This window comes from Pelodiscus sinensis, chromosome 31, assembly GCF_052426305.1.
Source record: "Pelodiscus sinensis isolate ZL-2025 chromosome 31, ASM5242630v1, whole genome shotgun sequence".
NCBI classification, from domain to species: domain Eukaryota; kingdom Metazoa; phylum Chordata; order Testudines; family Trionychidae; genus Pelodiscus; species Pelodiscus sinensis.
In genome coordinates, this window is record NC_143082.1 from 6,761,763 (window position 1) to 6,775,723 (window position 13,961).

The 13,961-nt window shown below is 46.3% G+C and overlaps 1 long non-coding RNA gene across 1 annotated transcript; it reads left to right on the forward strand.

The window, feature by feature from the left end:
* The first annotated feature begins 493 nt into the window (after positions 1–493).
* Positions 494–13,692, forward strand: LOC112547286 (uncharacterized). Its single transcript, XR_003091023.3, has 4 exons — positions 494–964; positions 7,073–7,248; positions 8,836–8,944; positions 13,135–13,692. It is a non-coding gene; the product is annotated as an uncharacterized LOC112547286 (long non-coding RNA).
* Positions 13,693–13,961: the final 269 nt, after the last annotated feature.

Below are 13,961 nucleotides of genomic sequence, written 5' to 3' on the forward strand. Positions count from 1 at the left end.
ATTAAGCATTAACCAATAAGCACTCATTGTGGCTAATGGACAAGACTTCTCACCTACTATGTTTAAACAGACGTTGAGTGGCAAGATACAGAGGGCGCGACTCCCCTTGTTACAGTGACCAATAGGAAACGCGATCGGAATTGATAGACTGGTCTGATCACCTATCAAATGCAGAAATGTTTTGGAGTGGCATGCTCTGTGATGGAAGACAATAATCCCTACCTCTTGCTCCAAGGGCCAATAGATTAGTAGACTACCTTTGATTGACAGGTAAATAAACTAATCAGCTACAGGGAGGTTTAGGAGTGGCAGCTCGGCAAACCAACGGCTATTGAAGACTAAGCTGCCCAGGTCTGTGCCGCCCTCTGAGCAGTGAAAGAGCTCTAATTGGTAGAGAGCGGGAGACGGACAAGGCTCTCAACCTATGGGGCGTCGAGTAGATGAAGGCGCGTTGCTACCGTTTTTCGTCGCCTCCCAGGCAGTTACCTGTCAGCAGGCAGAGGCTAGTGCGGCAAGGGGGGAAGAAGCTGAGGAGAAACCTTGAACGAGGGGCTAGTAGGGAGCTTTGAGGGAGGGGTACTGAGAGGTGGGACCTGGCAGGAGGTTCCTTGGGAGCATTGGGGGAGGGCCCCCAAGCAGATGGCAGGGGGCTCCCAGGGAGCATGGTGGGGATCCCCAAAGAGCCCAGAGGGGATTGCATCAGGAGAGTCAGGGCCCTGAGCATTTCCTCAGCCCTTTCTCCCCCCACACAGCCTTAGCGCAAGACGGGGCAGTTGTGAAGCGTTAACTTCCGTGGCCTGCAGGGTCCGAGTCCCTGGTCCCCTTCTGCTCCGTGTGTCTCAGCGGGATACCCAGGAACGGTGCAGTGCAGAGCACCCTGAGCGTCTGCTGCACTGGGCGCATTGACAGGACTCCTGAGTCTGCGGCCGCGGACACAGAGCGGGGCAGCATGGCTGAGAGCCAGGTGACCTTGCAAAATGAGAGGAAATAATGTCTACAGCGATTTATTTCCTGGCTTTGTCACTGCCTTCCTCCGTCTCTCTGAACAAGTCTCTCGTTCCTGCAGGTGGTTCAGATGCTCGTCCAAAATTTTGGGATGCCCCTGGTGCTTTGTTGCTCTCAAAAGTGTTGCAATATGTGTCACAGTGTGACAAATGGGTGATTAAACCACAGGGAGAATAAGTGAAATGGGCACCCTGATTTCATGCATGATGAACAATGGAATTTTTGGTGTTATTTTGTATTATTCCTACGGTGTGTGCCTTCATTTCCTTGTATGCCTTGCATTGCTGTGCATGGAGTATATAAAGGGTTAAAAGCCACTTCTAGGGCAAAGGAGAAATGGGGTATTTCTGTCACTGTCGAGGTTGGTGCAAATGGGTTGTCCAAGGACTGTTTGAAACTAGCCCCTCTCGATGGTGGATGCACAAAAATAGAGGGAATCCTAAGAGCTGAACAACTGATACCTATCCACATAAAACTCTTGCGTGAACTCATCATGAGTCTGCAGAAGAAGGACAGTGGACCAAAATATGACAGGAGGCTAGAATAAAAAGTGGTATTTCTATACAGCAACTCTCAACTGGGTCTGAGAGAGAATAGGACAGAGAGAGAGAGAAAACCAAAATGATTCTTTCAGTAGCATGGATCAAGAGAGTGCTGGTTTTGCCAGTATGAACCGTGTCTTAATCTTTGCTTTTTTATGCTAATCTATGGATTTTTCCATGATGACAGATAAACATTACTTTGTTTTGAAAAGTGTGCCTACTGTCATTGCAAATACTTGCTGAGGTGCATTAACTCCAGTAGAGGGCAAAAAGTCACAGCAAAGGAATCTCATTTGGACTCACTGGAGTCCACAGGCTCAGTCTCATTGGCGGAGATATTGCCTGCTCTACCCATAAGGAAGAGTTGGATCCTTCAGGTGCTCCTCCAAGAGTCTGTTCAAAAGTTGGGACATAGTGCAGATCCTGTGGATCCATGACAACACAACCAAAGATTTACTCTAGTACTGTGTTTTTCAGCCTTTTCCATGCCAGCATGATTTAATCCAAATGAAGAAACACGCCATCAAGAACTCTTTCCCAGTTTTGGTGGGATCCTCCACCTTTCAGCAATATGGGAAAGAGAGTGACAAGCTATCTCAAAGGTTAAGAACACCTACCGTACTAATCTAGATTTTCAGAGAGCCATTATTACAATAGTGTTTGAGCACCATGCAGTCTTTAATTATACCTATTTTATAACTTCCATAGCTGTGGTAAAGAGACATGAATTAATTATTCTTTAGTCAAGTGCGTGTGCACTAAAGTAAAAAGGGCTTTTAAAACATAGATTGGGAAATCTGATAATTGTAGTAAGAGATGAAGACGTAAACTCTGAAGTGGAACTATTCATTGGAACTGGAATTTTGATTCTGACCTTGAGTTTTGGTTCAGATGCATCACTAGATTCAGTAGCTAAGATAAAAACATAAGGAGGTATTAATTAAGAAAAAGTTTCCCTATGGTACAGTTAAGATTGCTGCACAATGCATCTCATTCCAGTAACATCAGGGTTCACAAGTCAAAATTGAAATGGAATAAAGCCAAAATATATTTAATTAAAGCAACATCTCACACACAGCACACCAAGATTTCTGCTCCTCTCTAGGTACTTAGCCAAAAGTGGCACATTATGGGGTAGGATGCCTATGAGGGACAGGTTTCTGTTGATGCTGGCCATTCATTATGTTTTAGGTCTTTGGGGAGCCTTTTCCACCCTGTTTTCATTGGGTCCAACTTGAAGATGATTCTTACAGGGCAGCTGGTAGGCATTCAAAGCAGATAACCACAACATCTTTGAGAGTGTTGAGAGGCAACAAGCTATCAGACAGGTCATGGGGCAGCCAGACCAAGTGGTCAGAGCCAAGGTCCACAGTCACAGGATGGGAGTCAAGAGTCAGTCAGGTCAAGATACCGAGAGATCAGACACAGCAAACCCCAGTTCAGGCTCAGTTTATGGTTAATAAATTGTTGATAGAGATTGGCAGGCCCAGGAAGCATTGCAGGTCACATACCATATGGAGAGTCAGCAAGTTTTGGACATCTTGGAATACACGAGTCAATCTGAATCCCTTCTGGAGATAAGATGAAGCCCAAGAACTCCATAGAGGCTGGATTGAAGACACAATTCTCAAGCTTCGCATAAAGGCAATGCTGTCACAAGTGTTCTAGCACGATTCAGTTGTGAGCAGTAGCATGTTCAGAATAGTCAGACAAGATCAATATATCCCTGAGGTAGACTATTATGTACTGATCCACTATGTCTCAGAACACATAATTATAAAATGTTGGTGTAGTAAATTGAGGGTCAGTAACATGGAGTCAGCAGGCCTAAATAGAGGCCTGTAACATGAAAACAGAAACAGGCCTGCAAGCTAGTGAGCAAGACTTTGGTTCAGTAACAGGAGCCAAGAAAGAGGCCCTATTGATATCTGTGCGATTGTGTAAGTTAGGTCGAGCATGGAAGGACACAGGGAGGTACTGGGTACAGACTGTGAGCCAAAGGGGAGTATTGGAACATCTTAATAAGAAATGTCTTGGTACAAAAACTCCCTAAAAACTAATGCACATACCGACCTAGGTTCAGGACCAGGTCGGAATTGACAGCATGAAGGATAGTAAGTAAGCCCCCTTCCATAAGGGGAAATCCATCAACCATACGAAGAAACTCGCACAGATACAGACAGACATCATCTTTCTATCCAAGTGCAAGAAAATGGACATCGTACCCAAAGGACTGAAAGTGAACAATCCATTAAGATCAACATACTGCACTGACTACAGTGAAAGACTCTGCCTCACACTATCCAAGAAATTAAGAAACCACCTGATAAGTATTTTATACAAGAAACAGAAAACCATCAAGAATGACATTTCTAACTTAGATCGTCTCATCTCAAGACAAACATCCACACCGACTGACACCTTGCAAGACTTTTGTTCCACCAGACAAGAAATCTACTATACACACTTCTATTCCCTACAACAAAGAAAAGACAATAAATTTTCTAACCTGCTCCGTACCACTGGCTACAACAGCAACTGCCTCAACCCACCGGATAATATTGTTAACCTCTCCAGCTACAAACTCAATCCAGCAGAAGAGTCTGTCTTGTCCCGGGGTCTCTCTTTCTGCCCCACGTCCCCCACAAACTGGATACAATTTTGTGGTGACCTTGAGGCTTTTTTTCGCCGCCTCCATCTCCGAGAATATTTCCAAACCACCACTGAACATCAATCTGACCTACCAGATCCCCCCTATCAACACCAAAGGAAAAATAATTCTATATGGACTCCCCCTGACGGTCGGAATTACAATCTGGATTTCTATATACACAGCTTCCGCAACAACACACAGACTGACATTATTCGCAAACGACAACAAGCGACACACAATCTTAGCCGCGCTGAACACCATGCCATCCAGAGTCTCAAAAACAACCTGGACATTGTAATCAAACCAGCTGACAAAGGGGGTGCTGTGGTCATTATGAATAAGGCCGACTATAACCAGGAGGCAACCAGACAACTCTCGAACACCACATTTTACAAACCTCTCCCCTCTGATTCCACCTTGGACTACCAAAAGAAACTACACTGTCTCCTTAAAAGCCTCCCCACAGCTACTCGGGAACAAATCCTCACAGAATCACCTTCTGACCCCCGACCAGGATTGTTCTATCTACTTCCCAAGATCCATAAACCTGGGCACCCCGGACGTCCCGTCATCTCTGGTATTGGCATGCTCACTACTGGTCTATCCAGCTATGTAGACACTCTTCTCAAACCCTTCGTAACCAATACCCCCAGCTATCTCCGAGACACTACTGACTTCCTAAGGAAACTACAAAACATCGATAACCTCCCCAATAATACCATCCTTGCCACCATGGATGTAGAAGCTCTATATACCAACATCCCACATGAAGACGGATTACAAGCAATTAGAAACACTATCCCAGAGGACACTACTGCCAACCTGATAGCAGACCTATGTAACTTTGTTCTCACCCACAATTATTTCCAGTTTGAGAACAACTTATACCTCCAGATCAGCGGCACAGCCATGGGTACACGCATGGCCCCACAGTATGCTAACATCTTTATGGCTGACCTAGAACAATGTTTCCTCAACTCCCGTCCCCTTTCACCCCTCCTCTACCTACGGTACATCGATGACATCTTTATGATCTGGACGCATGGCCAAGAAACACTGGAGATATTCCACAGAGATTTCAACAACCTACACCCCACCATCAACCTCAGCCTGGACCATTCTACACGAGAGATCCACTTCCTGGACACCACCGTACAAATCAACAATGGAAAATTAGACACCACTCTCTACAGAAAACCCACCGACTCATACAGTTACCTACATGCATCCAGCTCCCATCCAGAACACACCACGCGATCCATCGTCTATAGCCAAGCCCTTCGATACAACCGCATCTGCTCTAATCCCACTGACAGAGACCAGAAGCTTCAGGATCTCTACCAAGCATTTATAAATCTCAACTACCCACCCAGAGAAATAAAAAAGCAAATTGAAAGAGCCAGACGAATACCTAGAAACCATCTACTTCAAGACAGACCCAAGAAAACCAACAATAGAATACCACTTGTCATCACCTACAACCCCCAACTTAAACCTGTCCAACACATTATCAATAAACTACAGCCTATATTGGAACAGGATACCATACTCAAAGAGGCTCTGGGAGACAGACCCATAGTCTCCTATAGACAACCACCTAACCTCAAGATGATTCTTACCAACCACCACAGGACATACCACACTAATACCAACCCTGGTACCTTCCCTTGCAACAAACCCCGTTGCCAGCTTTGTCCACATATTCATTCTGCTGATACCATTATTGGACCTAACCAAGTGAGTTATAAGATCAAGAACACATATTCCTGCGCATCCAGAAATATAATCTATGCTATCATGTGCCGAAAGTGTCCATCTGCTATGTACATTGGACAAACATCTCAGATACTTCGCCAAAGGATTAATGCCCACAAAACAGATATCAGACAAGATCACAAAGAGAAAACAGTTTCTTGCCATTTTAACCAGAAAGGACACTCTCTCAATGACTTGACCACCTGCATTCTGCTACAAAGGCCTTTTACATCTGCACTTGAAAGGGAATCCTCTGAACTGTCATTCATGTTAAAATTCGACACTTGCCAACAAGGACTTAACAAACATTTGAACTATCTCACCCATTACCAAGACAGTTTCCCCAATTATCACCTCTAATACCATTAACTCACAAACATCCCACTCTCCCTACCTCTAATATCATCAATTCACAGACACTTACCTTCCTTCCTTTCCCCCCCCCCCTGCATCTCCCTCCTGTTCTGCAATGTGATTTGTCCTTTTCATATTTGTTCATTTTTTTAATTGTATCCTTTGGTATATATGGTTGTGACTACTTTCTTCCACTATTTGATCTGAGGAAGTGGGTCTGGCCCACGAAAGCTCATCATCTAATAAACCATCTTGTTAGTCTTTAAAGTGCTACATTGTCCTGCATTTTGCTTCAACTACCCCAGACTAACACGGCTACATTTCTATCACCCTTCCATAAGGTGAGGGGTGGTAACCTGGTGTGTAAAGAAATGATGTAAGTTGTTTGTACCTGTCTATAAAAGGACACCGCAGAGGGTGCTCTCCGGCCGACCTTGGGGGGGGGGGGGCACACTAGGCGCCTGAACGGCAGGTGTCATTGCCTAAACTTACACAATTGCACAGGTGACTGAAGTATTGGTCAACCTGAAAGGCATTACCAGATTTCATAGTGGCTATACCAGGTCCAGAATGCAGTCTTCTACTCCTCCCCCTCTCGATTCACATGAGGTGGTAAACTATTCATAGGACCAAAAGATGGGTAGTCCCCACATACTCTAGCAGCTTCAGAATCAAAGGTAGCAGGTAAGAGTTCCTAATCATTAGGTGATAAATAAGCAATAGTTCATACAGAATCACAGACTGCTGTTTTTCTCTTTGACAGACACGATGAATGCGCCAGCCAGCAAAGTCAACTTGCAGATAAACCCTCAATCCAGATTTTCTTGGGTGCATTCTTAGAACCCTGTCATATCAGGGTCCAGCATGGCATAAATTTATCCAATTATATTTTGGCTCCTGGCTGCAGCTCTGTTGGGTGATCATAGTCCCAGGGCACAGGTAGGAGCTCTGCATTCTACATTTCAAAAAGATCAACATAGTCTTGGTATTTCAAGGGGCGCTTAGACGTACCTGCAATGGAAGATTCTGCCTGGCTGGTCACTTGAATCTCTCATGGTTTAGATCAGGAGTGAGGAACCTTTTTTGGATTGGGGACCACCAAGTCACAGAAAAATCAATTGGGGACGTTCCTCTTGCACACTAGAACCTAGGAGGGTCCAAACTAGTAGATTTTGTTGGCCCTCCCAGGCTCTGGGGTGGAGCCCGAAATGAGGGGTTCAGTGTGTGGGATGGGGTTGCTGGTAAGTGGGCTTTGGGTGTGGTGTCTGGGGGTGGGAGGGAGGGTGCAGGAGTGGGTTGGGAGTGGGAAACATGGGCAGGAGGTGGAGTGCAGGACTGGGATCTGAGTGATGAGGGAGCACTTACCTCAGGATGCACATGGGTTCCCTGAGGATGCACATGGCTCCGTGTCCCCTCCTGTTCCCAGGTACCAACCCTTGCTGCTCCTATTAACTATGGTTACGGCCAATCAGAATGGTGGGGGGAAAGTGTCTGGGCAGTGCTTTGCTGCTCTTCTGTTTTCCCAGCTGGAGGAGGGGAGTGGAAGCATGCAGAGCCACTTCCTCCGTCTGCCAGGCAGAGCCTTTGTATTGGATACAGCCCCAGCTTGCCTGACTCTGGACTGTAAGGCCCAGTGATCCCCTCCCCTCCCCACAATGAGGAGCTGGCTCTCCATCCCCGAAGTGGGGGGAGGTGCAGAGCTGCAGCACCAGCGCCAGTTCCCGATGCTGGGGGGGAGGAACCCTGAAGTTCAAGAGCTGGATCCAGGCAAGCCAGGGACCAGATCCAGTCCCCAGGCTGTAAGTTCCCCAACCCCGGTTTAGATACTGGGACAGGATCTACTGATTTCCAGCAATGCTGCCAACAAAACTGTTGGAAAATAGATTTCCTGTGCTTGCCACCAAATGACCAACTTGTGGAGGATCAGCAAAGAAATACTAAGGATCAGGACAAAGCGTGAAGAATGTTACTAAATTGTAATATTTCTTGGTACCCCTGAATCACAGCCTCAGTGGTTTCCTCCATTGCTGGATTAGAAGATAAAGGAACTACCAATAGCCTCTGTAAGGCCAGGAGTAACCTTCTGTTGTAAGGGAATTTGCAGGGTCTGGGCTTCTTTTCTCTCTTATTAGTTGGACTTGAGTTGATGAGGGGCAGAAGGCCAGGATTGTGCAGGGGTGCTCCAGACATATGCAACTGGACTGGCACCTGCAAATGGGGTGCTGTTGGGCTGGATTCTTGATGTGTTTCACTCAGAACTGACGTCTGGGAGAGCTGTATTCTCTGACGCTTTTAAATTCGTAGTGGGCAGATAGAGATGGCGTAACCTCACTCATCACAGTAGAAGCAGAGATTGAAAGGAATGACAATGCAAGCACTATGTTCTTTTCTATTCTGCAAGTCCCCAGTTTTTCCCTCCTTTCATTCCAATAACCTATGGTCTTCATGGATGGCAGGATCCAGGAGGGTATCCAAACTTGCAGGCATCTTTATACAGGCTTATTCATCTTTAACCTCTACTTGCAGGCTCCACCAGAATGGTCATGTCTGTGCTGCCTCATTCCAGTTTGTTACCAGCCATGAAGCAATGGAATAGGAAGCAGGAAGAGCTGCTGTTGGAACCAAGAGACTTTTGGTATGGACTTTGAAGTTTCACGTGGACTTTGGGGAAAGAGCCCATATACCCGTCTACAAGTGCTTATTTCAGAAGGCTTTATTAAAGGGAGCTATAATGCTGTAAAGAAGACCTTTTGGCTTCTCCTTGTTGGGACTCTTCAAGTGATCTTAATATTACTGCATTAAGGGAGGGAGGAACCAGAGGCAGGCCACAGGAGAGCCACAATCAGCAAGAGAGGTGCACCGAAAGTAGTTGTGACTGGAAAAGGGCAAATATTGTGCCCATCTATAAAAAGGGGAATAAGAACAACCCAGGAAATTATAGACCGGTCAGTTTAACGTCTGTCCCAGGGAAGATAATGGAGCAGGTAATTAAGGAAATCGTATGCAAACACTTGGAAAGTAATAAAGTGATAGGGAATAGCCAGCATGGGTTTGTGAAGAACAAGTCATGCCAAACTAATCTGATAGCTTTCTTTGATAGGATAACGAGCCTTGTGGATAAGGGAGAAGTGGTGGATGTCATATAACTAGACTTTAGTAAGGCATTTGATGTGGTCTCGCATGATATTCTTATTGATAAACTAGGCAAATATAACTTAGATAGGGCCACGATAAGGTGGGTGCATAATTGGCTGGATAACCGTAGTCAGAGAGTTGTTGTTAACGGTGCTAAATCCTGCTGGAAAGGGATAACAAGTGGATTTCCGCAAGGGTCTGTTTTGGAACCCGTACTGTTCAATATCTTCATCAATGATGTAGATATTGGGATAGAGAGTACGCTTATTAAGTTTGCATATGATACCAAACTGGGTGGGGTTGCAACTTCTTTGGAGGATACGGACATAATTCAAAATGACCTTAGCAAGTTAGAGAAATGGTCAGAGGTAAACAGGATGAGGTTTAATAAAGAGAAATGCAAAGTGCTCCACTTAGGAAGGAACAATCAGTTCCATACGTACAAGATGGGAAGCGACTGTCTAGGAAGGAGCATGGCGGAAAGGGATCTAGGGGTCATAGTGGACCACAAGTTGAACATGAGTCAACAGTGTGATGCTGTTGCAAAAAAAGCAAATATAATTCTAGGTTGTATCAACAGGTGTGTTGTAAGCAAAACTCGTGAAGTCATTCTGCTGCTCTACTGTGCACTAGTTAGGCCTCAACTGGAGTACTGTGTCCAGTTCTGGGCGCCACATTTCAAGAAAGATGTGGAGAAATTGAAAAGGGTACAGAGAAGAGCGACAAGAATGATTAAAGGTTTAGAGAACATGACCTATGAAGCCAGGCTTCATGAACTGGGCTTGTTTAGTTTGGAAAAAAGAAGATTAAGGGGGGACATGATAGTGGTTTTCAAATATCTAAAAGGGTGTCACAAGGAGGAAGGAGAAAATTTGTTCCTCTTGTTTACTGAGGACAGGACAAGGAGTAATGGGCTTAAAGTGCAGCAGGGGAGGTTTAGATTGGACATTAGGAAAAAATTCCTAACTGTCAGGGTGGTCAAATATTGGAATAAATTGCCAAGGGAGGTGGTGGAATCTCCCTCTCTGGAGATATTTAAGAACAGGTTACATAGACCTCTGTCAGGGATGGTGTAGACAGAGCTTGGTCCTGCCTTGAGGGCGGGGGGCTGGACTCGATGACCTCTCAAGGTCCCTTCCAGTCCTATGATTCTATGGTTTTGTGGGTTCTGTACTCTGACCTATGGCAACAAACAAACAAAATTTCAGAAAACCAAGAAATGCACAGGGCAACCACAAAACCTTAATTCTGCTCTGTCGATGCTGGAAATATACTTCAGACATTACTATCCAGATTACAACTCTCAAATTCAGGAACTATCTGGTCTGGGGTTATGGCGTATCCATATTGTGATTCACAGTTTTTGTGGTGCAAGCAAAAGGATCTGTGGATCAGTTCACTAAGGCCTTGCCATAATGTGACAGTGACCTTTTAGAAACAAAACATAAGAGTGGGCTGGATGATACAAACATAAAGAGTCAGCACATATCATGTTCCTGCTCTAGATTCAGCCAGCACCAGAAGGAAGCAAAGGAGTGTTTAGAGGTTGTTTAAATTAGCTTTCTGTTCCCTGTGTGCAGCATTTGTGTATGTAATATGGAGGGACTGGCATTTTATCCCCATCAAAATTAATCTTTTTTCACCTTCACAAGGTTGCATTTGTGGAGAGGTCAACTATGAGAAGCATGATGTATTTTACTCTACTATGGGCTACAAACAAGGGCTGCGTCTAGACTGGACAGTTTTTCCACAAAATCAGTTGCTTTTGCGGAAAAACTTGCCAGCTGTCTACACTGGCCGCTTGAATTTCCACAAGAACACTGACATGTAACATTGTCAGTGTTCTTGCGGAAATACTATGCTGCTCCCACTCGGGAAAAAGCCCTCTTGCGCAAAGGCTTTTGTGCAAGAGGGCCAGTGTAGACAACGCGGTATTATTTTGCTCAAAAAAGCCCCGATCGCGAAAATGGTATGGACCATGGATCGTGTAGATTGGCACGGACGCTTTTCCGCAAAAAGTGCTTTTGCGGAAAAGTGTCCGTGCCAATCTAGATGCTCTTTTCCGCAAATGCTTTTAACGGAAAAACTTTTCCGTTAAAAGCATTTGCAGAAAATCATGCCAGTCTAGACGTAGCCAAGGAGGATTATTATAGTTTTGTTTTTTCTGTATGCAGAGTTGCATAGAAATGGGGTAATATGATTACTACACTCAGAACATCTGGGCTGTGTCTAGATTGGCATGATTTTCTGGAAATGCTTTTAACGGAAAAGTTTTCCGTTAAAAGCATTTTCGGAACAGAGCATCTAGATTGGCACGGACGCTTTTCTGCAAAAGCACCTTTTGCGGAAAAGCGTCCATGCCAATCTAGACGTGCTTTTGCGCAAAAAAACCCCGATCTCCATTTTTACGATCGGGGCTTTTTTACGGAAAACAAATCTGAGCTGTCTACACTGGCCCTTTTGTGCAAAAGTTTTGCGCAAAAGGGACTTTTGCCTGAACGGGAGCAGAATAGTATTTCCGCAAGAAGCACTGATTTCTTACAGTAGGAAGTCCGTGCTTTTGCGGAAATTCAAGCGGCCAGTGTAGACAGCTGGCAAGTTTTTCCGGAAAAACTGGCCAGTCTAGACACAGCCTTATGATTAGATGCCAGAATTTCATCTAAAATTAAACTCACAGGCCCCAATTCTCTTATGCTTGTTTTACACAAGTATAACTCCATTGACTTCAGTATAGTTACTCCTAATTATCCTGAAGTGAAACTAGAATGGGGTCTAATGTGTAAGATACTACTCTCAATTATACCAATGTAAATCCAGAGTAACTCATAGGTGCCAGAGGGTACTCAACTTCTAGCTCTGCACCAGACCCTGCCCCTGTCCCAACTCTTCCCTCAAGGTCACATCCCCTCACCTCTTCCCACCCCTGCTCCACCCCACCTCGCGTCTTCCTACCCAGTTCTGTTCCTCCCTCAAGCTTGTGACATCTATACTCCTTCCTGCAAAAAAGCTGATTGCAACAGAAGGGAGGAAAGAGGTGGCAGGTTTACCAGTGGACAGGAGGCATTGAAGATAGAAGGAGGTGCTGAGAGGAGGGATACTGCTGGGAGCTCCAACCCCAGAGCACCCCAGGATCTGGTCTTACAGATTTACATGAGTGTACACCTGGTGCAAGATCAAAATCAGGTCCACGATGGCTGTTGTGGACAAAAGGTGGGATGGAGGCGAGGCCTGCAGCAGGGAGGGTTGTCATGGGCCCCGTGCCTGGGCCATGAAGCGTGGGTTGCTCCAGGCCCTGTGCACCCCTAGGGACAGCCCTACCATGTATTTCCTGGACATGACCTCTTGTTAGTTCCTCTAATCTCCATTTAGACAGATTTTTGAAATGTGAAGAAACAGACTGTATTTTACTTGCTCATTGCAGATCAGAAAGAGCAGTCTCCACAGTGTGATAACTAGGCTCTTCACCCAGGGTGAGCAAGCACACTTGCACCTTCTACGTTTGGGTCTCCATAATAGCTCCCGCTCCCACTCCTGGGATAGCAAGGCCTCCTGGACATCCTGAACATGGCCTGTGTTCAAGCACATCGGCTCTGATGGTGCGGAGAACTCATCCTCACCTTGCAGAGTGGGGCTGTGCTTCATGCACTATGTCCCCAGGGATAACTGACCACTTCTCTTGGTTCTCCATAGCTGCACCAGCTGCAAGTGGAGGGCACACTACACACCTGGGACATCGTCCCGTACCCGAAGGCTCCGCAGGCATGCACATCGTCTGGAGGAGTATCAGCGGCAGCACCTGTGAGCACTGCGAGCCCTGCACTTCACCCTTGACCACTGGCTGGAGGAAGACCTGCAGTTCCAGCGGGAGAGTTGGCGGGAGTAGCTTGCCCAGGGCCATGCCATCTGTGCCCGTCTGCAGACCCTGGTGCAGAGCATGTGTCCTCCTCTCACTCCAGCCTCTGCTGCCTCCCCAGCGATCGCTCCTCCTCACACCCTTCTCCCCCTCCCCTTCTCCCTTCACACACCCCTGGGGACGCTGAGGCCCCCGCATCCGCAGTACTGGGAGCCAGTGGGCCTGGCGCCACTCCGACCCTGAACCTCTCCTCCTCCTTCCTCCCCCTTCCAGCTCCCTCCTCCCAGGTTTCCCCTTCCCCTCTCTCTTCCTCTCTCCTCCCCTCTCCTGCCTTCTTTCCTCAGTCTCACCTGAGTTTCCTTTCCCTTCCCCCAGTTTTGTTGAATAAACAGAGTTTGGTTTAATCAAAACATGTCTTTATTTTCCATCAGGAAGTGAGGTTAGGGGGGGTAAGTGGAGGGACATGAGGGTGTAATGAGGCACAAACCTCCAGTGGGGTGGACCAGGGAGGACTGTTACTGCTTCTCCTAGTAGAAGCTCTCCCTGAGGACCTTTTAGATGTGGACAGCCCCCTGATGGGCCTCCCGGATGGCAGCCATGTGGTGCTGTGTGTACAGGCTGGCCAAGCGCTCTGCCTCTGCCACCCAGCCTGGCGGGAAGGCCT